Consider the following 17,948-nt stretch of genomic DNA (forward strand, 5'->3'; position numbering starts at 1 on the left):
GTAGCAAATAGTATACATCTTGACTGCCGAGTTAAAAGAAATCAAATCTGTCTCATTAATTGTTTTACTTAGGTCAGTCTTAAAATGAGTTTACGTTCGTCAAATCAGCTGATACCCAGGACAATAATCTAGCTACACGCAGTGAAGTGGAAACTTTGGAAGTTCACGGTGTTGAGCGTTTTTGGTTTAAGGAGTCCCAGGGGGGTGAAAGGAACAGTGACCCATTATTTCCATCAGAGATGGTTTTAAAGCCCTATTTTGATTCTGGAAGAAATAAGCCAGTTTATTGGGAAGTTCACCGGGGAAATAACTGACAGTGTCAGGAACTAGCATGGACATGTTAGTCCCCTGTTGACCATGTGATTTCTGGCTGGAGAAATTCTCTCTCAATAGAATGAGTAAGAGGAACAAGAATTCCCAGATGCTTGCTTCATATAACAGAGGGCGCAGGGAGTCCTCGGGCGGGAGAGCTGGTCTTCACATCCGTTCCTTAAATATTTCCCTAAAGTATCCTCTTAATGTTGTATTAACCGTGGCATTTCAAAACCCACAAAACAGATGAGCCCTTGGTCTTCGTTGCTATCCTGTGCTTTCAAGTAGCAGAACGTGTTAGTTCCCAGAGGCAGCCCGGTGTCCGTTGCGTGGGAGGAACACGCGCGTAGGTTGTGTGAGCATCCACTCCGGACTGGGGCGCTGAGTGTGGTCCGCAGACCAAAGGCATCTGTAGCTTCTGGAACGTTTGTCAGTAAACACCATCTTACCATCCCAAGGAGCCTGTTCCAGTTATTAGCTCCGGGGGGATCTGACTTCTTATGGGCCCTTGAGGGTTGGTTGATTATAACAGTCATTGTTTTGGTCCGAGAAATGGGTTTCCTGAGGTTGAGGACGACCGCTCCCTGCAAACGCAGCAGGTCCTTCCTGTAGAGAAAATCTGCTGCTGTACATTTGTTTCTTGTGAGTACCGAGACCAGAATCAGAGGGGCGGAGGACGGGGCTCTGTGTTTTGAAAATGGTTTCATTTTCTTAAAAATCAGACTCCTTTTTGTCTCACAGACGGACTCCAATTTGAAGCGTGCTGCTTCCTCTTTTACTTTTTCACTTGCCCCTGTCTCGGACTTGTACTCTTTTTGCGGGCACTGTTGGCCTTAAGGATTTTGAAATGGTGAGATTTTTGATGCTCGCTCCTAGTTCCTTCTTGCCACACCGTTTTTGGTTAATCCTGCTGATGGTGCCTGGAAAGGAGAATTACGTAAAAAGCTGGGCGAGCTACTGTAACTGGTTCAGTACTGATGTTCTCTGCAGCTTTGCATTAGGAAGTTGCTAGTATCATTTTGAACTTCCCATTTTTTTATGCTTAGTCTCAATTTCCTACTCATGTAGTTGGCTCAAGAGTTCATTCTAAAGCAAACCTTGCCTGTAGAACAGACCTATTCGTTGCAAACAATTCACATTTGCTCCCCAAGCTGAATGCTGAACAGTGGTATTCCAGTGGTACCATCTCGAAGAGGACTTTTTAGGGAATGCTGTAAAGCAAAACATTCTCAGTTCCACCCAGCAGTGTATGCTGCGGCAGCTGGAAAGTCTAATTATAGGCTGGGAAGTCCCTTAGGAATTACAGAAAGTGTTAGCAGAAGGACTGCGTGTAAATGACAGCTGTTTGCCTTGGGCACCCGGGAGCCAGAGTGCATATAGAATAGATACAGTGTCCTGTCCGGCATCTGTTGGCTTTAGATACTTGAGAAAATCACCCTACTTAGTGTTAGTAATAATAAATTGATGGTCAATCACCGTAATCGTGTTGGCTTAAAAAGCCCTGTGAGGAAGAGAACTCACACCTTCCTTGTGTAGGTCAGAATTGTGTGTCTGAGAATCTGACTATTCGGTTCATGTAGACTTAAAGATAGCACAGAAATTGAATGTGATATACCTGTAATTTGGAATAGCAGACTATGTATGGGTGCAGCTGGGCCCTGTCTACACTAATGGATGCTAGGACCAAGGAAATCCCACCTCCCTGTCAGAAACATATGGCATGAGAAATATTCCGTCTGTTTAAAAAAAAAAAAAACCCTCAAGCACCAAAGTAATACTAAGAAAGTGCTAATGATTCCTCTGAATATACTTCTCAGACAGCATTTTTTGTAAGTTCATTTGAAAATCTATGCTTTCAAACTGAGGGTTGATGGGGGGATGTGGGGAGGGGAAAGTGGGTGATGGGCATCGAGGAGGGCACCTGTTGGGATGAGCACTGGGTGTTGTATGGAGACCAGTTTGATAATACATTTCATATAAAAAATGAAAATATATGGTTTCTTTATAACTTTCATTAATGTTTTGACATTTCTTGATAAAATACATTATGTATTTTATTACCACATACATTAATAGTATTCAATGCAAATAAACTAGCTTTGTGTACTTGTCTTTGAAAGAGAAGAAAATGACACTGAAAATGAAAAATAATTATTTACAGGTGGGCGGTAATGCTTATGTGTAAATGGAGGAAGAAAATGTATTTCAAGAGTAATCATATTACCTGTATTTTCACCACTCACACAGTACAACGTCTTATTTTGGTTGTATTTTCAAATTCCTCTTCTAAAGAGTGCAGGAACGTGTATGCTATTTGTGATTGGCATCAGATACAAAAATGTATGTCAACTTTTTTTGTTGTTGCTCTATCCTGTAAAGGGAAAATGAACCTCACGCCATAATCAATGGTGAGGATGATACTATATTAACAGCTGTTCTGGCATTCTGTTTCAGTTAGGTTGGGGCCGGAAGGAAGAATTGCTCCATACTGAAATAATCATTGCATAAGGGTTGATGTCAGCTACGTTGCTGTTGAGAGTTGTAATTTAATACAGAAGATATACTAAGGAAAATGCTCATTTTCTTCTACTTTTGTAACCTTATAATTATGCTTTTGCCTCTGTATTAACCAAGCCAAAGTCTTACTGAGGTGAATTTCAAGTTGAAAATGCAACTTTAGCGTTATCATTTTAATCATCAGCTTTCTGTTAGGAAATACATTGACATGATTTTCTACACTGGATAAGCTGTTATTCCTGTAAGTCACTATATCCTGTACACTTTGGGTTTAGGAATCTGAATATATGGTAAATAATGGCTAGTGTTTGAGTACTTAATAAGTATATGTGTCAGACTGTAAATTAAATGAATTCTCTCATTTGATCTTCAGCCTGGTAAGACGCTTCGGAAGTTAAGTAACTTACACAAAGTTACACAGCTCATTAACTGTGGAGCCAGTTGAACTCAAGCTCTGATTCCTACGTAGGGTTTATGCTCTTACTGTCTCTGTTGTACCATGTCTCTAGTAGAGGGAGACCAGTGAATGGTGTGAGCAGTTTCCTGACATGGCCACAGAAGAGATACCCCATAAATATTTAAATGAGAGAAAAGTCTGTCCAGTTTTTAGGTTGCCACCTTCAATTTAATCTGGTCATCCTCCCCTTTTCTTTTTTCTAGGTCTTTCAAATGCAGCACAAACATACTGGGCTCTCTCTTCTCATTAAACTAGATATGTGGCCTTCTCCAGTTCAGCCCATTAGGATAGGTGAGATGATGCTGCCATAACCACCCCAGATCTCTGTGGCTTAAAATAGCAGAGATTCACTTCTTGCTTGAGCTTTATGTGCCTAGGACAAGGAGAACCCAGAAATACTTGGGAGAGACCGCTGTTAACTACCTCAGTCACTAGGCATGTTTCCTGACCAGGAGAACTTCCTACACCATCCTGCAATGCCCAGGCACCCTGCTTAGTACCCTTTACCCTGACCCACTGCCTTCAGGGATCCCCTCTCTGTGGAATGCACTCTTGTCCCCTTGCTGGTGGCTCCAGCATTTTTATATAGATGGGTCTTAGCCAGGTAGGCTATTGGGAATGGGAACCTGGAGGATCTGTCTGGCACCTGCATTTGCCCTTTTTAACTATGTTTTTGGCATGGGGGGAGGCGGTTTATGGTTTAAGTTATAACTGATGGAGATAATGGGGAGCGCTACAGTCCCTGTTCTCCCTGTCTTTCAGCCCCAGGTCTGCTCTCTAACTCATTGTCTCCCTTCTAGCCAGCCCCATGTGTATACACTACCAGTCCGACCTCACCACTCCAAGTCCTGACCCCCCTGAATTGTCCTCCAGCGTTCCCACTGAACATGGGGTTCCTTTTGTGATTAGATTCCTGCTTGCCTCATTAGCCTCAGCTCTATCTTACCATCCCCAGCCTCCTCCCCAAACTCAGACACTCTCTCTCCACCTTGCTATCTTCTTTGGGTCTCAGATCTTTCTTTCTCTTGAAAGGAATTCCTGGTCTGCCAAGTCGAGGCTGAGTGCCCGGTCCCTATGTCTCCTAGCATCCAGGGCTTCCCCATGCCGTGGCATTTCTCAACTCTGTTTCAGAACTATTTGCTTGTCTGTGTTCTCTCTAGATTATGAGATCTTTGAGGGTGGGAATGTATATTCATGTCTTTTTGTGCATCTTTCCATCCCTAGCATTAACACGCGGTGCTGTGTTGGTTGAAGGAACAACCAACATGGCTGTTCATAATCCACACTAATGGCTGTCTCATTCTTCTTCCAACCTGTACCTATTTTCTTATGTTGTTGCTGAATTTGGCCAGAAAGGAAGTTCGAACTCTACCTGACCTTGTCTTCTTGAAAGCTATTCTCATATGTTGCTTTGTTCCTAAAACCTTTCGGAATGATGTGGGTACAGATTATTGTTTAACATTTTTAATCTCTAGCAACGTGACCCTCCTGTGACTTTTCAGCCCCATCCCTGGCCTACATTTCTAGCCAGGAGGTGTTGTGTGTGTGTCTGGAAGGTCAGGATGTTGAGGACCCTTGGAAACCAAGCACTGGGAATCACCACTTTGATGATTACTCTAATCATACTCTAAAAAACATTACTCTAAATGTTTTATATGATAAATGTAGAGAAGAAACCAAAAAAAAAAAAAAAACCCTGCCATTTAGCATCATGAAATAGAGATTACATATTTGACCAAAACTTCTCTTGTTTGAATCACTGTGGAGAAAACAAAACAAAACACGTAAATCTGGGCTAAAGCCTAGTCTCCTCTCTTCCCATCTTTGAAGGAGCCTTTGATCACCTTTGCAAATACGGGAACGTTGTGTATATAGACAAAAAGCCATAGCTATTGAAAGAATGGGATTCAGATCCTTTTAACGTCTCTTTGTATCTTTTTTCAGCTCTATTTTTCTAAGGAGATATTGGAAGGAAGTCAAAGTAATTCACTTGAATTTCACATATTCTTTTTTTCCTTCCTTATAATGGAAGTTCTAAAGTGTATCAAACTCAACAGTAGGTCCACGGCAGGCAAGATGGAGGCACATGGTTAATAATCCATTGTCGGCCTCTCTGGGTTTATTGGGAATGTAGGTCTTTGATCAACATGGATTATTTCCATTCTTTGTACTTTCCTTGTGGAACAGGTGCCCCAAAACTTCTGGAATGCTGACTGGTTTTTCTTGACTAAAGGGACAACACACAAGTATGGTTATTTCAGACACTCTTTCTTTTTTGGGAAATTGATGCCTCCAATGAACTTTTGATTCCTCATGTATTTCTCTCCTAAATTAACAGGCAAATGGAACTAGCATTTAAGTAAAAAAAAAAAATACTGTTATAAATTTAATAATTCTTAGATAAAATTTGAGGGTGATGGGGTAGACTTTAAATGAATCTAGTAGTTCTATCTTGTTCAGTATACATCTGTTGAAAAAATATGTGATCTATGTGCTAGGCACTGAAAAAGCTGAAAAGTACTGCTTGCTCCCTGCTGAAGGGGAGACCCTGTTGTCCGTTTGGGTCCTAGGTATCACCGGGGCAGCGTGGCCTGTGTCCAAGAATGTGAGCACTGCTCCTGAGCACAGATGCTCTGTTGGAGCTCCCCAAATGCCGAGCATTTGGTCTTGGCTTTAGTAAGGGATGCTCCACCTGGGTCCTTAAGAGAATTGCCACCTCCGGGCCCTCTTGTCCCCATGGCTAAGTACGGTGTGTTGGACTACATGACATAAGGCAGGTTAGTAGACCAGCTATCCTACGGATGATAGAAGTTCTCTGGGTCCTCAATCCTAGCTTCATAACAAAATTATTCAGTACAGATACAGTCCTGTCACATTAATGGCTTTCCGGATGTGCAGAGGAGTTCTTTTTCAGAACTACAAGCCCTCAGGTATTATTTTAAAACTGATACTGCAATACTAGTTTTCCCTTTCTGTGTCAAAATAACGCATCTGCAGAGTGGGGTGAATACTTGTGTTCTAGGAGTACACGTGCCTTCCGACCTGGGGCTAGGTTGGTGTTAGCTGTAAGTCACTCATTCCCGTGTACCCATTTATTTAAAGTTTTTATTCATTTTGAGAGAGTGTGCACGCCCATGCACAAGCAGGGGGAGGGGCAGAGAGAGAGGGAGAGAGAGACTCTCGAGCAGGATCTGCGCTGTTAGCACAGAGCCCGATGCAGGGTTCGATCCCGTGAACCATGAGATCATGACCTGAGCCAAAATCAAGATCCGATGCCCAATCAACTGAACCACCCAGATAGCTTTGTATTTAGGTATTTTAATAATTATAGTGTACAACACGTTCAGTGGTTAAAAAAAAAAAAAAGCCAAGTCAAAAGTGAAATATTAGAGCCTCACATCCTTAGGACTCAGCATATAGCATATAAATCTTATTGAATGATGGGTTAAATAAGTGAATGTTTATGAATCAAGGGTGATTATAAAGAGAAAGATTGAACAATTATCTTACATAACAAAACAGAATAATAGAAAACAACAAAAATCCTACAGGAGAAATTTACTTACAGTGCTTTGGAAAAGAAGGCAAAGCAGAACAATTTGAGGATGATTCCAGTGTTTTTATGTGAGCTGGTATCTTGGGCTTAAGCATATCCGGTCAGAGGCCTACAGACTTAACTTTTTGATCTCTTTCGATTTAACCTTTTAGATTAGTGTGATTCTAAGGTAGCAAACCGTGAAATAGGAAGATTAATGTCTTCACTCTGGTTTAAATTTCCAACCGTTTCTTTCTTCCTACCACAGTTAAGTCTCTCCCCTCAGATCCCTGTTGTCCAAGGCAGCTGTCCCTGACTGATGGAGTCCCCAGGAATGGGTGCTTTGGTGTGGCCCTTTAAGACTCAGTCCTGAACTCAAGGGGGTGTCACCAGGGGGCTGGTTTAGACCAGAAGAGGAGCTGAGCCCACCAGTGCTGCGGAGGCCAGCCTCTTTGGGGGATGGTCCTAATTGCCCTCTGGTTTATCTTCTCCTCTCAGAGTTAAAGCATCCTCTCAGGCAAATGCAAAACCAGTTTAAGTGTTCCTGAAGAGTTTCTCAGCATTACACAGCGTCTGATTATGAAAACTGTTGCTTTTTATTACCTTCAAGTGCGTTTGCCTGACTGGCTCTGAAGTCTGGCCTCTTCTAGGTTGGTCTTTGTGACTCTTACAGGAGGGACTGCTCAGCACTCCAAGGCTGAGGGCATTGAGGAGAAGTCTCTAAATATCGTCTTTGTTCTCACAAGTAAACGCAGTATGCTTTTCTGTGTTCACATGTAATCTGTGCTTAACTGCCCTGGTGTTGGCATCACAATTAAGTAATAAACAGATCAAGTAGCTGTGATTCGGATTAGATGCTGTTATGTATAAGAAGCAGATACGTGGTGATGGGGAATAAACGGATATGCGGAGAAAACAGAAAAATGGAAACAGAAATGAATACTTTGCAAAAGTTTCAGAAGAAACGGAAGGTAGTCCAGTGGGAGGTAGATCTTCTGTGTTGGATAATGTTAATGTAAAAACTATACTGCGGTTTTAATAGTGGTCTTTTTTCCCCCATCACCAGGGGAGAACATAATTTAGAAAGTGGAGTATGTTGGGTTCTTTTTTTTTTTTTCCCATTCCTTTGTTTTAGCATGCCTTTTGGAAGCTAAATGAAGAAGAGGAAATATTTATAGGATCAGATAAGGATTCAGCTGTAGTAATTATGACTTTATAGTTGTGGCTCCTTGATGCCCAGAAAATTTATTTTCATCATCTTCCTGGCTAACCAAGGGCGTCATTGTTCCATGTAACCTTTGTCTGAACTCTTTTTCCTTATCTCCCTCTTGAGAGAGCCCTGGAATAAGATCATTATCACACAAGCTCTGATTTTCAACAGAGTTCACGGAAGCACGTTACTGGTGAGCAGCAAGTCCATGCACTTGATGGATGCTGCTGCGAGTTTTCTGACAGAGTGGCAGGAGGGTTCAACCTTCCCTTTAATTTGCTTTATTAAATGTGATTATATTCACACTGGCAGCCCTTAAGGCCTATAGAGCTCTAAAGGAGGCGATAATATTTCATAAGCTTTAGGAACTTGGCCCCAGTCATCATTGGATTTTCACATAACGTTCATTTTTCCCCCTCACTAACATTAGAATAAATTCTAGCCCGGAGATAGGAGACGACTTGCTCCACTGGTTTAAAATTAATCCTGGTCCATTTCTTGAAGGCCTCCGATGCGTGTTGTACTGTATTAAATGCTACCCTACGTGCGTGATTTTACTTAATTCTCAGCTATTGTAAGAGGTATTTTATCTGCACTTTACCCTTGATAAAAATTTATTTTCAGAGAGTTTGAGTAACTTCAATTCACAAAGCTGCTAAGTGGCAGTGAAAGTTTGAACATGGCCTGTTAGATTTTAACCCTTTGTGGGAGATTGGTGACTTTTACCAGCTGGCAAAAGAGGTTGGTTAATGGCTCTTCTTAATGTCTCTTATAATGTCTTTTAAAAAAATGTCCTTTTGCCGTTTACTGTTAATCCCCTTTGAGAGAGACCAGTCTTGGGCCAAACTGTCAATGCTAAATATTAGCTAGATAGGTTATCTTAGGCCGCTTGGAGCTTCCACTGATGTTTTCCATGTCCCTTGGTTGCTCTGTTACTTGACAAGCTTGGACAGGCCTTAGCAGAGCCTCCTCATACGGGGGACACTGTAAGGGACGTCAGGGTCAGGACAGGGCATGGATGGGGCATTCTTTGAAGTGCCTTTCTGAGCAATAGACACTTGACGCGGAGTGGAGTGCTCCTCTTTTAGGTAAATGTGGAGCAGGTGTGTTGTACGTGAAATCAGGGGTAAGTTATTAGTGTATAAGTACTTCTAATTCTGGCCACTCCCAAGGTGTGCTTGAGGCTTGGCTTTATTCAGCCCACCGGCCAAACTGCCCTGCAGATCCCATGCATTTGAGGGCCAGCCGTAGCCGTGGTTGTGAGGAGAATGGATTCCAGAAATTCTTAAGGCCCAGGATCTGGAGACCCTAATGCTGTCTGCTTCATTCTGGAGAAGCCCTAAAGGAATCCACCCCAGTCAAGGAAACGTCTGTGACTGCAGTGTGTCTGGAGGATCGGGCACTAATGGGCTGATTTCCCAGGTATCAGCACTAGAGATCACAGCGACTGCTTTCCCTGGTCAAGGACCTGGATGTGCCTTTCTCTCCTAGTGGACTGAGCCCTCTTGACTTTTGTCCTATCTCCTGTCCTATTGAAGAATAGTCCACATCGGGCAATGTCTCCAGAGCATTCCAGGAAATTAATAAGGGAAACAATAACAGTAATAATTAAGAGCTGTAGTTTATCAGGGGTCTGTTACATACCAGATGTTTTATATACATCATCTCCAGTCCTCAAAGCAGCCTTCTGGGGTAAGATGTTAACTCGTTAAAAGACCAAAAAAAAAAAGCTTAGATTTGCAAGGTCGCACTGTTCATTTACTAGGCCGTAGAGCTAGAATTCCAGCCCATGCTTGTCTGACATCAGCACCCAAGCTCCTTTCACTAGGTCACAGTGTCTTTGTGTTAAAAATGATTCTAGGAATTTGAACAAACATGTTGATTGTAGTGCCATTTTGCCTGGAATAACTAACAGCACAATTTCAAATAGCGTTCCAGGAATTCAGCAGATGGGTGTCCTAATTCAGTAAGCATCATCTAACGAGTGCCCGTTAAGTGCCTGACATTCACGGTTCAAGGGCCTGCACACCCGAAGCTGAGTCCATACGTTCGACAAATATGCACTGAGCACCTACTGTGTGCCAGCCACTCTTCTACACGATGGGGTTGCTGGGGCTTGGAGCTTCCAAGGAGGAGGCAGAGAAAAATAAATAAGTGAAATAGTTCATAGGTTAGAGATGTGTTGTAGGAGAAGAGCAGGGAAGGAAGGTGGGTAGTGGAGGAGGTTACCAGGGATGCCTCATTGAGGTGGGGGAATGAGCCAGGGGAGGACATTCCAGCTGGAATCGCGGGTCCTAGAGGGGAGGGTCCCGCTATTTCAGAGATGTGATGGAGAGGTATACCCGCTCAGAGCAGGTAAGTGGGAGAGAAGTAGAAGATGAGTAAGCATTTGTGGATCATTTTTTAGGTGGGATAAAATGACTCTGCATGAAATGGGGAGTCAGGGAAGGATTTGGGGTGGAGAAGTGACACGATTTGCTTTATATTCCACAAGGATCAGCCTGGCTATTGTGTGGAAAACGCTACAGAGAGTGCAAGGGCAGCGGTAGGGAGACTAGTTAGGAGGATAATGGAGTAACTGGCAAGCCAAGATGGTGGGCTGGATGGAGCGCCAGTGGTGGAGGTGAAGGTGAGGTGTGCCAGGAGGGGTGCAGTGGCCACACTTGGATCTATTTTGAAGGGAGAGCCGCGTGATCTACTGAAAGGACTGAATGTGGGCATTTTTGTTAGTTTTTTTGTGACTGTATTTTCTTTGGCCTGAGACTTCTTGAAAGATGGTGGACTGGCCCGTGGGGGTAAGAACGGGGGGACGACATGATTTGGGGGAGAAAACTCAGGAGTTTACTCCTGGACACCTTAGGTTTGAGATAGACTTCTAGTATAGAGAGTAAAAACCATTCCTTGCCTTAAAAAAAAAATGTGTCTGGTAGCAGAGACTCTCAGAAGAAACAAATGTTGCTACAAATACGGTGAGATCCACATAATGGTAGGAACATGCACAAGCGCAGTGGTCGCCCCGCCGAGACTGTTTCCAGGGAGGCGGGAACTCAGCATCCGAATTGGAGGTGGGGTCAGGGCCAAGTTTTGAAGCATAAGGTTCAGCAGTGCTCAGGGAAAGTGGGTGGGCTGGAAGCTTCTAGGGGGGCAACACATTCGGCCTGGAGCTCTTGAAGAACGACATACTATTTAGTAGGTCATGATTACTAAAGCTCATGTTGTGAGGATAAAAGTGAAGCTTGAGGGTCAGGAAGGCTTAGGATGTGGCTGCCCTGAGTGTTGAGTCAGGGAGAAGAAAGGGATGGGGAGCTATTGAAAATACTTTATTGCATAGAAAGAAATAGCTTCTCAATTCCAAACTTGTCAAGAATCCAGCTAGGGACAAATATCGGTAGAAAACAATAGCAAGTAGGTTATAATTTGCCTTTATTTTGTTACTCTGTTATACTGTTTTCTTTTCATAACTAGTGTTTCTCAAGCTATGAAAATGGTAGGTTCCTAGTTCTTAGTTGGGATAACAGACTGAATTTGGTGAGAAGTGCTTGAAACGTCCTTGGACCCCCTGGCCGCTCCACTCCCACGCTGATACTCAGGGGAAAGCTCAACAGGGCTGCTAGGATGAAAAGAACATAATCAAGATGTTATCAGAAAAGGGTATGACAGGGGCGCCTGGGTGGCTCAGTCATGTAGTTAAGCATCTGACTTTGGCTCAGGGCACGGTCTCATGGTCCATGAGTTCGAGCCCTGTGTTGGGCTCTGTGCTGACGGCTCAGAGCCTGGAGCCTGCTTCAGATTCTGTGTCTCCCTCTCTCTCTACCCCTCCCCTACCTGCGCATGCGTATGCTATCTCTCTCTCTGTTACTACTAAATATTCTGTTGGGAAAGAGACTGAGCATGACTGAGACACAAGAATATATCTATTTTGGAGTATAGCTTATGATGAGTGTTACAGATTATTAAAATGAAGTTCTTAAGATGCAAAAACATACACTCTGCATGCACCTTTTGCATAAACCAAAAAAAAAAAAAAATGATCTATACATCCGTGAAAGGCACAAAGCAGCAAGACTGCTGACTCGATTTGGTGGCAATAATCAGAAGAAGGACAAATTGATATAGCCTTGACTGGGGCCAGTGATTTGTTATCTACTTGTCATTTCTGTCTCCAAATGCAGTGGATCCAAACAAAGCTTTGGGACTTGTAATTTCCTTATAGAGCAGTGGTTAGCACACTTTAGTGTAAGAATCCCCTGGGTGTTCATTAAACGTGTAGAAATGCTGTCCTGCTGTTCTCCATCCAGCCTGTATTCCAGAATCCCAGCGTAGCTTTTAAAAATTACCTACGCCTGCGACCTGCCACCTGGTTGAATTGGTGGGGGTGGAGCCCAAGGCATCTGAGGCCAGAGGTTCCCCATACCTGCAGCTAGGTCAGGAGAATATGCAGTTTTTCCAGAGCCCCAGGGGATCTGATCCAAGTGGCCTATGACTATCGTTCTCTGTAACCTTAAAGCTTCAACTGGTTTGCTCTATCTGCTGAATGGTGGCACCAAGTTATATGTAGAGGAATAATAGGTGTATTTGAGAAGTATGAAAGCATTTTATTAGAATCCTTTTTTTCCCCCCTGTAAACAAATTAAGTTAAAACGTGGGAAATTCACCTAGCTGAAAGTATTTTAAAGAAGTGATAAATAGGTCTAGGTGCGCCCAGGTGGCTCAGTTGGTTGAGCATCTGACTTCAGCTCAGGTCATGATCACACAATCTGTGAGTTCAAGCCCCTTTTCGGACCCTGTGCTGACAGCTCAGAGCCTGGAACCTGCTTCAGAGTCTGTGTTTCTCTTTCTCTCTGCCCCTCCCCACCTGTGCTCCGTCTTGTCTCTCTCTCAAAAAATAAACTTTAGGGGCGCCTGGGTGGCGCAGTCGGTTAAGCGTCCGACTTCAGCCAGGTCACGATCTCGCGGTCCGTGAGTTCGAGCCCCGCGTCGGGCTCTGGGCTGATGGCTCAGAGCCTGGAGCCTGTTTCCGATTCTGTGTCTCCCTCTCTCTCTGCCCCTCCCCCGTTCATGCTCTGTCTCTCTCTGTCCCAAAAATAAATAAACGTTGAAAAAAAAAATTTTAAAAAAAAAATAAACTTTAAAAATTTTTTTAAAAAATAAAGAAGTGATAAATATGTCTTTATGAAGAGAGATTTGGTAGATTTGTTTTCTTCTGCTTATGAAAGTCCTACTTTTATAGAAAATCTGAAAAAGACAGGGATTCAACCATCCATAAATGATCACTCTTATTACTTTGGTCTGTCACGTAAATTTTGTCTTCTAGTGGGGAGTCTGGATTTTGAATCCACAGCCTCTCCAGAGTCCTTCCCTCTCCAACTGTACAGCCACGATTGGTTGTCACCCACCTCCTCCGTGAGGAAGAATGGCCTCCCTGCTCTCAGGGAGTAGTTTAATCTGTCCTCCTCTGTCCCTCCTAGATTAGAAACGCCAGTGGGAGTCCAGGAAACTCCTTTGCCCTGAATGTGTAGGACCCTTTCAATTAAAGATAGAGTTCCCCTGGTAAACGTGTCAGGACCTACATTTATCCTCTCTTCTTATTGGTCCCAATTTTGCTTTGCAACTTTTCCTTCTCTTCTGCAACTGACGAGTTTGAGGGAGCAGACCCTCTTGCCCTGGCCGTTTGAAGACCCCTCTCAACAAAAGAGTTTGAAGCAAGGAATCTTTACAGATAAAGTTTTCACCTAGACACATTTATTTTGCTTCCATTTTAAATGGACAGGTTAAAGGGTTTAAAATGAATTTCATTGTGAAAAGTTTAGTAATTAAAAAAAAAATTATCAACATAGGAAGTGAAGCAGGTGTTACTGTAATTAAACCTTAAAAAAAAAAAAAACCTAGACCATGAAGAACCTATAAAATATTTCTTAAGATGAACTGCGTTTCAGCCTTTCAGTTTTTCTTCAAATTTATTTTTGTCTGTAGGGTTTTAAGTTAATCCCCATTGAGCTGGAAATATGTGGATTTAAAAATTGAAAGAGCTGTTTATTGGCTTAGTTGCCCATTAGAGGAAAAGAATATAAATGTATAAATGGAACATCACACCTGTAGCCGTTCAGTCATTTCTAGTACATTGTGTGGGAAATTCAAGCTCAGTAATCAGAATATCCGAAGGCGGCTCCAACCATGGCTACATTTTTATCTACTGAGTCACCTCGGAGGCAGGAGGCAAGATGGTAGCTGAGCTGGGCCCCGAAAGCTTTAATTACAAAGAATTTGAGCAGCCACTGAGGAACCCTTTCAGTGCTTCAGGCCCTGAGTGAACAGCCCTGGAATAAGGAGTCCTGTCTTATCAGCACCTTCAGAGAACTCGGTGAGGCCCTGTTCTCAGGCAGCTCACTTGTGTGCCAGGGAGATCTTTTAAGAACATTCTTTGTAGTCTTCATCCATTACCAGCAGAGAGATAAAAGCTGAGGCATTACAGTAAAAACAGAATAATTAAGTCCTTGGCCTCGCGTTTGAATTGAAGGATGAAAACATTCAACATTCTGTCAAAACCCCCAAAGTACATAGGAGGATCCGGACTGCCGGAGGGGCTCCCGTTTCCTCTCTCTGTGTGACTTGCGATAAGAGTCAGCGAATGCTTGGTTAATTAATTGTGGGATGGCAGAGGCACCCTGCTGTCTAACTTTGGGGAAAACCAAGTTCTGTTAATTTGGATTTGGAGTACAGACAGGTCCTAGAAAATATCGGGGTTAAAAAAGGAAACTGATCAAATTGAGCGTCGTCTCTGAGGAGAAGCTGAGAGGTAATAACTTCTATTCTTTTCTGTTCGGTGCGGTATTCTAGGGTACCACAAAACAGCCAAGGGCTTTAGGGGTGAGAGTGAATCGGGTGTGATTTTGCAAGACTTCATTCGCAGACTTGTGACTCAGCACGTTTATGTTAAATGAGGCTGATATATTCAACCATTCATTCGTTTATACATTTATACATTTAATGACCACTAGGCTGGCAATAATGGTGACTCTGTATGACTTTATAAGTATTAAATGGAAACTATAATAGAATGGCTAGAATTTCCCCATGTAATTGGTTTCTTTTTCTTAGCAATGGAAATGCCCTCCCTCCCCCATATTTCTTTATCGATTCGATCAAATGTTACTCCTGCTGTGTGACTCTCGTCTGGACTCCTCCGAAGACTCGGATTTGTAAAGATGCAAACACTTACAGGCAGCCCACCTTTCTGGGGTTTTTTCTTTCTTGTTTTCATCACATATCCTTCTGGTGACTAGTTTTGGGTGCATGCAGGCAGCTTGCTGTGAGGAGCGAACCACAGAGATAAAAGCCTTGAGACATGCATGCAGTGACCGAAAATGGGACAGGCCAGCTCGTGCACCTGAATTTACTGGGCTCCGGGATAGAAGTGAGACCTGCTGTTCTGTCTCGTATTCGTGAAACTCAGAAACGCAAACTGTTTGTTCCTTCACGATTTATTCACCGTCTGTTTGTATGCAGCGTTTCTCCGGACAGACAGGGACTTCAAGGACAGGTTATTTGTTCTTCGGTCATTTTGAGACAGCCATTCTTCTTGGTCTGGCTGTCCTCGACACCCATGAAAAGAATCCTGAAGTGTGGATTCTCGGCCAGCTAGCCCCAGATGTCAGAGGGTATATTGCCCCTCAGTAGGGTGCAAAGGTTGGAGGTTTTTGCCATAACCTTTCCCTTATTTTTAAAATGAATGGTCCCGTGGGAGAGAGACCCATTTCAGAAAAGAGTTGGAGAGCTGTTTGCTGGTAGATGACTATATGGAATCGGACTCTGTTTTAATTTATTCACTGTCTATATGGTTCACACCTCATTTCTCACAGATGCAGAGTCAGATGTTGGGTAATAGAAAAATATGCTCCTGCATTAAGGTGCCAAAGATACTTTTTGCTAATACGTTCTTCCCGGAGATAGTGCATTTCTTCTGCACTGTTGGCCAATTCTATCTCCTTTTCTCTCGTCTTTTCATTTTAGCTGTGAAATTCTTGAAAATCTTAAACAGTGGCATTGGACGCTTATACACTTGAAACGTGTGTTCCTGGCTTCTTGTCAGTTTGAGGCCTTCCACCCACACACTTACAAAGTGGAAACTGATTAAAACTTAGGTTTGTCCGTTGGAAGCTTAAAATTAGCCACTTATCAGTGAAAAGTTGTAAATAGGAATCTAGAAGCAGAGTGGGTATTGTTCACGTTTTCTCTAGGCGTGACAGTGATCATTTATTTTTTGGTTTTCCAGGAATAAAATGGCAACCTGGGACAGAATCCTGAAGGGTCATACGAGATTAGAAACCTTTTTCATGAAGGAAGAAACTAGTATTGTCATTTTATATTATGTATATATTATATATATTGTATATTATATATAATGTATATATAAATACATAATTTAAAATAGGGAAAAGAGTATAATTTTATACTTTATTATTGTTTGGCTTACATTAAGTAGAAGAGTAAAATAGCATATTAGCAATATGGAATCATAAATGATCATATAAAACAATAACTTTGAGGGGTGCCTGGGTGGCTCAGTCGGTTGAGCGTCCAGCTTCAGCTCAGGTCATGATCTCACGGTCCATGAGTTTGAGCCCTGTGTCGGGCTCTGTGCTGACAGCTCAGAGCCTGGCTCCTGCTTCAGATTCTGTGTCTCCCTCTCTCTCTGCCCCTCCCCTGCTCGTGCTCTGTCTCTCTCTGTCTCAAAAAAAAAAAAAAAAAAATTTAAAACAGTAACTTTGAAAAGTTGTCCACTTCTATAAGAGCAGCTTTTATTGGTATACCCAATAAACTTGTGTGGAAGAAAGCTTTGCTCTTGGAGGCAGAAACTAGATTTAATGCTTGGCTCTGTGTTTATTGTTACATGACTCTGGGCAAGGTCTGCGCTAACATCACTGTGCCCACCTGTCCTGTGGGTGTAACGTCACTTCCGGGTGGTCAGGGGTGAGCTTGTAGGGGAGAACGGAAGGGAGGAGCTTAGCACCATGCACCTGTGGGTGACCTGAGACCAACCTCTCTTACTTTCTCTAATACCATACCCTGTTAATTAAAAAAGTAAATGAGGGGGCGCCTGGGTGGCTCAGTTGGTTGAGTGCCGACTTCGGCTCAGGTGATGATCTCACGGTCTGTGAGTTCGAGCCCCGCGTCCGGCTCTGTGCTGTCAGCTCGGAGCTTGGAGCCTGCTTCCGATTCTGTGTCTCCCTCTCTCTCTGCCCCTTCCCTGCTCATGCTCTGTCTCTCTCTCTCTCTCCCTCTCTCAGAAATAAACAAACATTAAAAAAAAGTAAATGAAAGTACAAAAGGGTTATGAGAAATTATTTCAGCGTTAATTGAACTCATGAAGGTCCTCTGCATTTGAGAAAGTGAACTTTGCTTTTCAGAAGCCATATAAAGCAGCACTTTATAATATTTGTAGAGTGTTTAGAAGCAAAAATGCTGTTTTGAATTATGATATACATGTTGAGGACTTAATGACAGTTTCTGCCTAAGAAAGATTTATTTTTAACAGAAAGTGGAGAGAATAGTTGCTATGATTAGCATATTCTCTCCCACTTTCTAGGGTTCACTTTGCCATAAGGGCTAAACACTCTGCTCTTTCTTTTGTATTTTTTTGGTGGCCTGAAATTTCCGTTATGATTTAATTTTTTGCTTAAAAGCTCAAGAATAGTATGGGAATGCCTTTGGCTAAGGGAAATGAAGTCCTCATCCAGTCTGAACTCTATTTCAGAGATAGGGAACGCTAATGAACTGCTATAAACATAGCTATCAGGGAACTAAATTCAAATATTCATGTTAACTCCTGAAAATAGATAGACATGTGGCAATTTCCTATCCCTGGGAAAGCTCTGTAGAGTGTTTTTGCTGTATATCGAATACTACATTCAAATGCT

The 17,948-nt window shown here is 42.7% G+C and overlaps 1 protein-coding gene across 7 annotated transcripts in view; it reads left to right on the plus strand.

Annotated features, from left to right (window-relative positions):
- EPB41L3 (erythrocyte membrane protein band 4.1 like 3) overlaps window positions 1–17,948 on the plus strand; it is a 146,183-nt gene that overhangs the window by 24,640 nt on the left and 103,595 nt on the right. The window lies entirely within an intron of this gene.

Source organism: Lynx rufus, unplaced genomic scaffold, assembly GCF_022079265.1.
Source record: "Lynx rufus isolate CCGP_SWC_20201006 ecotype Redwood Valley unplaced genomic scaffold, mLynRuf1.p SCAF_29, whole genome shotgun sequence".
NCBI lineage: Eukaryota > Metazoa > Chordata > Mammalia > Carnivora > Felidae > Lynx > Lynx rufus.